The following is a 6856-nucleotide window of genomic DNA, read 5'->3' as shown; positions in this document are numbered from 1 at the left end:
AGCCCACGGTAGGCCCTGGCCGTGTCCATGCTGTGAGAAGCACCAGAGACCCCCATGGTGTGGTGTCATCTCTTGGGAGAGCCACCAGGGACAGGCTGAGGTTGTGTCCCCTGGGCCACACCAGCTGAGGGCACCAGCTGAACTTCTCCAGGAGCCAGGAGCTGACACGGACCCTGGGACACCTTCAGGTCATGCTTTTGCTGCTGGGCTGGTGAGCCCTGGCTCTGAGCTGGGACACAGCAACCTCGTCATCAGCCGGGGAGATGGGGCACTGATAGAGGGGGCAAGGTGAATGGAAGCAATGCTGCTCTGCCAGAACACGGACTTTTGGCTTGCCTGGCCTCAGGCATCTCGAGGTGATGGACTGAGCAGAGTTGGGGCAGCTGGCGTGGTGCTAGAACCCACCCTCTGTCCATGCCAGTGGCTGGATGTCCCCAGCCAGCGGCAGGCAAAGCTCCAGCACTGATCTGGGCTGCTTTGCCTGGGTCAGCTCTTCCCTGGCTCTTCTCCGAGCATGCAGATGGCCTTTCCCAGGGCCGCGACAGAGGGAAGCACCTGGTGCGCACACCGTGGTGGCCTGGGGGGAGCGGAGTCTGGCTGTGCACCCAGGTGCCTGGCAGTCACCAGGAGCCCCCGCCGAGCTCCCAGCCTGGCAGGCTGTTGTGCAAGTGCCCAGCAAACTGCTGCACAAGCCAGGACGTCCTGCAGCTCTGGGCCCTGCTTGGGGGAAGCTCCAAAACACCCAGAGATGCATGGACACCACAGCTGGGACGCTCCCTGAGCTGCTGTGGGATCACCCTTGTTCCCCACAGCAACAGCACAGGGTGTCCACGGGACTTGGAAACCACTTGAGCTGAGCGGGGCCCAAACTCCCCCAGTGCGAGTTTGCTGTGCAGCAACAGCCCTGCCTGGGGTGAGAGCCCTGCTCTGCTCTGCTCTGCCTCCGCAGGGCGCGCTGCAGCGGGGGGTGGCTGTGCGGAGCAGGGCACCAGGGGACAGCAGGTTCTGTCACTGTCAGGCCATGTCAGGGTGACCTGAAGGGTGAGATGAGGCTGCTGCAGTGATGCTACAGATCTGTGCTGGGGTGGAGGCTGCAGCAGTCTCCTTCCCTCCGCCACCCGCTGTCCTCCCTCTTTCCCCTTTCCCCATCAGCTGCTGTAAAGATGGATCGAGGAACCTGACCCTTCATGGACCGGACAGACCCTAGTTATCCTGTGAGACTACTTCTGGGAGCTTAAATTTAAAACAAAATAAAAGAATGCTAATGAGGTTAGCTGGCAGCCAGTCCGTGTCTTTGGGAAGAGCAGACAGTGAGGATATCTGGTCAGAGAGGGAAGGGGAGCACTTGCAAAGGCTGTAGCAACGGCCAAACAAAATTTGTTGTCCTGCCGCAGCCAAGTTCTTAGAGGAAATGAAAGCCCAGGAGGTTTTGGGCTGGGGAGGAACTCTTCATCCTTCCTCTGCTCAGCCCTGCGTTGGCTCTGACACTGGTGGGGCACACACACGTCACCAAAGTTCAGCGAAAAAGATCAATCATAAAACCCAGAGAACCAAACAACAAAACTGTACCAAGTTCAGTGGAAGACACCAAGAGACCCGACGGGTGGAAGCTCCAGCAGTGACACAAGCTTTGCTGTCTGATTCAAGCACTCCCGCTGGAGTCAGGACACCTCCATCTGCCCCAAGCTGGGACCTGACCGCACTGGCCTCCTCACGGCTCTCCAGGTTTGCTCATTTTTCAGCTTTGCCCCAAATGCACAGGTTAGGCCTCGAGCTGTTGAGATTCACAGAAATGCCCAGAACAGCCTCTTGCCAGGCTCACACTTGTTCACCTCTTAAATAGTTGGGGAGTTCCCTTCCCCGTCATCTCCATTTTCAACTGTTGCTTTTAAAGCATGAAAAGTAGAAGAGGACACAGATTCATCACTCCCAGTACCAGGGCAGTAGAGGAAGGGTGACAATAGTCCATCCCACCCTGCCCAAACTGCACTGTGTCTGTTTTGCATTGACAGGTCCCGTTATCCCCCCGCTTCTCGCATCCCTTCCAGCCTGGGGACTCTTCTCCCCTGCTCTCCTGGGACTGCTGCCTGTTTCCAAGTGCATAACTTCAAATCCAGTATTAAAATGCATTTTGTTTGCAGTGGTCTGGCTTATTAAGTGGTCCTGGCAGTTTTTGACTGCCCTGTTCTCAGTGTTGTTTACCCCTCTTCCAGGCCAGGGGATGCACACAAAGTCTGGCAACACTGAATGCCATGCAAGGCCAAGTTTAAAAAAAAAAAAATCTTGAATATGGCTTTACTTTTTATCAAGCAAACTTGCAATCTAATTTTTCTTTTACTATAACTGATTCCCATACGATGCTGTTAAGTAGCACTAATGGTACTTTAGGCTGTTATATTAGGACGCTGGATCTTGGAGCAGCTCTTCCAAATGATGTTTTCTGGGGATAACTCCATGCAGGCTGGTTGGTAGGCAGTGGGCTGTTCCCCTTGGTTCTGGTGGTAGGCAGTGGGCTGTTCCCCTTGGTTCTGGTGGTAGGCAGTGGGCTGTTCCCCTTGGTTCTGGTGGGTAGGCAGTGGGCTGTTCCCCTTGGTTCTGGTGGTAGGCAGCGAGCTGTTCCCCTTGGTTCTGGTGGTAGGCAGTGGGCTGTTCCCCTTGGTTCTGGTGGTAGGCAGTGGGCTGTTCCCCTTGGTTCTGGTGGTAGGCAGCGGGCTGTTCCCCTTGGTTCTGGCACCATATCAGCACTCTCATGGCAAGTGCACGCAGCTGTAAAAGATGCACCCTGTCCTTGTATCCACTGTCTGCCTCTGGCGTGTCTCCTTGGGGTTGTTTCCTCCTGAGATGCCGTTAGCAACATACCCACTTTTGATGACCACATATAAATTTTGCAGGTATCAGAAACTCTAGGTTTTGAAAATGTAGTATTATAAGCAAACATCCAGAGATCTCTTTCCAAGAGCAAAACCAACTGTATTAGTGGAGAAGAGCTCTCCGTGGAGTGCAGAGGACCAGCATTTTAGCCCACAGGCTCTGCATCCACTGTCAGGTGCCCTGTTCAGTGACAAGAGCAGTGAACAAGGATGAGATGAAACACCAGCATGGAGCTGCCACCAGGCTGAGCTGTGTGGTTCATGCAGTGTTCAGGGCCAGCACACAGGTGAGTGTGATCCCTCCAGTCCCAGCCACCGGGATGTCTTCTCAAGTGCCAGGATGGGGATTTGAAAGGACATGAAGTTCCTTCCAAGCCAGAGCGCTGATGATCTGACGCTAAGCGTTACTGTCTGTGAGTCTCCACTACTCAGCTCACAACCTCTGCACAATTTTGTTTTGCTTGTTGCAGGAAAGAAACTAAATAAACTCGGTAGCTTTCCCCTGCGAGCATTTCAGACCCCAGCACAACATGTCCCCACCTCATTACCAACTCGGCAGGAATGTGCCCCGGAGCCTGGGTTGCTTGGCAGGGAAATACAACCACCACAGCGGCCGACAACCCCTTCTGGGGCAGCGAGCAGCGACGCTTCCTGGCAGCCATTTGACAGCTGCAAAGGCAGGGCACGGCTTCTGCCGCTGGCTGTGGGGCCGCTGGCTAACGCAGTCTGGCAGGAGATGGCCCTGCTGGGAGCGGGGCTGCCTGGCCGGCAGTGGGTGAAGTGGGGAGCGGGGCAGACTCTGGCTGGTTTTGGCAGGTGGAGGCCAAGTCCAGCCCTCACTGGGTGGAGGGGTGAGCTCCAGGGCCACTCTGTCAGGATTTGCGTGTTGCAGCTCCAGGCTGTCGTAGCTCTGCTGGAGGGGAAGAGCCTTTGCTGAGCTGCCCACGGCCCCGTCACGCTGCTCCCGCTGCCCCCGGCTGCAGTGAGTTACCTGCCAGCAGCAGGTGCCTGCCCTCTGCCCTGGGCAGCCTCTGCCCCGTCCCCCCGCCCCAGCCTGGCAGCGGCAAGGGCAGGGGCCATGCACCAGTGGGATGAGGGACCTTGCCTCCTCTTCCTCGCAGGAGGAAGGGCCATGGCAGGGCTCCTCACCTCACTTCGCAGCGACCAAGCAAAGCTGGGCAGGTGTTGCTGCTGGAGGGCAGCCCCCATCCCCACCGCCCCGAAGGTGCCAGCGGTGCAGCCTCACTCCCGCTGTCAGGACGCGCCCCATCCCTGCTCGCTGGGCACGGAGAGCGAGCACACCTCTTCCCAGCACACCCGGATGGGCAGGACAAGGACGGCTCTGATGCCCCTGGAGCTGTCTGAGATGCCACGGCTCAGGGAACCAGGGAGGACGTGCAGCCACCCGTGTCCTGAGACACCCAGAGGCAGAAGGAGCCTGTGGAGCTCAGGGAGGGAGGCCAGTACCTGGGAGAGCAAGCAGGAGGGAGAGGGACCTCTTACCTTGGGGCCACAGAGCACCTGACCCAGCAGACCTCAGCCCAGCAGGTCCCTGCCACCAGCGGAGCCAGCGGCAGGGCTGAGCCGTCCGAATGCTCCCGCCTGGGAAGAGGCTCGGACGGGAAGGAGGACGCAGCGCTCGCTGGCAGGTGAGTGACTCACTTCCCCTCTTGGCACTTGCGACACGGCTCAGACGTGGCTCAGACGTGCCCCGGCTGCACCCTGGAGTCTGACACTGTCTCCCGTGGCCCTTCCTCGAGCAGGCGGTGGTAGGGAAACAGTGGCAGAGGCTCTGTGCTGGCCAGGGCTCGCCATGCTCCCCCGTCCCCCGCCACCTCGCAGGCCGGAGCTGAGGCAGCGCTGCCCTGCAGAGCCCCCGGGCAGGGGAGCTGCTGGCACAGGGTCACAGAGGTGGTCTGGCCTTGGCAAGGGGGGCAGCGCTCTTGGCAGATCTGTCCTCTGGGCTTCTCATCTCCTTCCAGACGCTGGGCCCAGGAGCCAGCTCAGCAGCAAGTGCTTGTTCAAATGCTTCCGTTGTATTGTGTCCAGTTTTGGGCACCTCAATCCGAGAGAGATCTCGAGGTGCTGGAGCGAGTGCAGAGGAGGGCAACGAGGCTGGGGAAGGGCCTGGAGAATAAATCCTGTGAGGAGAGATTGAAGGAGCTGGGACTGTTCAGTGTGAGGAGGAGAAGGGGAGGGGAGACCTCATCACTCTCTACAGCTCCCTGAAAGGACGTTGTGGAGAGGTTGGTGCTGGTCTCTTCTCACAGGGGATTAGTGACAGAACAAGAGGGAACGGCTTTAAACTGCAACAGGGGAGGTTCAGACTGGGCATGAGGGAAAAATGTTTCCCAGAAAGAGTGGTCAGAGAGTGGAATAGGCTGCCCAGGGAGGGGGTGGAGTCACCATCCCTGGGTGTGTTTAAGGGTCGTTTGGATGAGCTGTTGGGGGATGTGGGGTAGGGGAGAACTTTGTAGAGTTGGGCTGAGGGTTGGACTTGATGATCCCAAGGGGCTTTTCCAACCTGAATGATTCTGTGATTCTGTGATTGGAGGTGGAGACTTGCTGCAGTGGGGCAAAGCAACAGGATGAGACCACTGTGCTGTGTGAGTCCCCATACAGGGAAACATTAGCCAGAAAAATATTCCAGGCTGTGGTAGCTCGTTTCCTTGCCCTCTCTGCAGCGTTATAAACCCCCCTCGGTTCCTGTGCTCCTCCAGCCTGGGAAGAAAGGGTGGACGGATACACGGGGGACCCACTCCCTCTGCGGCCGCGGGGCAGCAGCTCTGGCATTGCTCCGCTCGGGTTTCACGTGGGATTTCCCCAGACGTGCGCTGTGGCACTGCCATTACTTAGGTCATGGGCATAACATCCGCCTGAGTCACTCGTGTTATGAAAAGAAATCACATGTGTTTCTGTCTGCTCCCTTTATTCACCGTGGGTTGTTTAACAAGTAAATGTTGTTGCGTTTTCTCTGCAGTTAAGAACTGGCACTGGTTTCTGCAAGGAAAGAGGTGTGAGGTTTCTGAGACAGCCCTGAAGGGCCAGACAATCACAACTGCTCAGTGCACAAACGCACAGAATCACAGAATTGTCTCGGCTGGAAAAGACCTTGAAGATCATCCAGTCCAACCATTGACCCAACACTGACAGTTCCCAACTACAGCATATCCCTAAGCGCTAAGTCAACTCTTGAACACCTCCAGGGATGGGGACTCCCCCCCTGCCCTGGGCAGCCCATTCCAACACCCAACAACCCATCCTGGAAAGAAATCCTTCCTAAGAGCCAGTCTGACCCTGCCCTGGCGCAACTTGAGGCCCTTCCCTCTTGTCCTATCACTTATTACTTGGTTGAAGAGACTCATCCCCCCTCTCTGCACCCTCCTTTCAGGGAGTTGTAGAGGGCCATGAGGTCTCCCCTCAGCCTCCTCTTCTCCAGACTAAACCCCCCCAGTTCCCTCAGCCGCTCCCCATCAGACCTGTGCTCCAGACCCTGCACCAGCTCCGTTGCCCTTCTCTGGACACGCTCGAGTCATTCAATGGCCTTTTTGGAGTGAGGGGCCCAAAACTGAACCCACTCATCAAGGGGCAGCCTCACCAGTGCCAAGCACAGGGGTCAGATCCCTTCCCTGTCCCTGCTGGCCACGCTAGTGCTGATACAGGCCAGGATGCCATTGGCCTTCTTGGCCACCTGGGCACACTGCTGGCTCATGTTCAGCCGGCTGTCAATCAGCACCCCCAGGTCCCTCTCTGACTGGCAGCTCTCCAGCCACTCCTCCCCAAGCCTGTAGCGCTGCTGGGGGTTGTTGTGGCCCAAGTGCAGCACCCGGCATTTGGCCTTATTGAACCTCATCCAGTTGGCCTCAGCCCATCACTCCAGCCTGGCCAGATCTCTCTGCAGAGCCTCCCTACCCTCGAGCAGATCAACGCTCCCACCCAACTTGCTGTCATCTGCATGTTGAAAGCACCTCAGAGAAGGCACACAA

This window comes from Strix uralensis, chromosome 25, assembly GCF_047716275.1.
Source record: "Strix uralensis isolate ZFMK-TIS-50842 chromosome 25, bStrUra1, whole genome shotgun sequence".
Taxonomy (NCBI): domain Eukaryota; kingdom Metazoa; phylum Chordata; class Aves; order Strigiformes; family Strigidae; genus Strix; species Strix uralensis.
The sequence above is the reverse complement of the archived record's forward strand: the minus strand, read 5'-3'. Positions refer to the sequence as shown.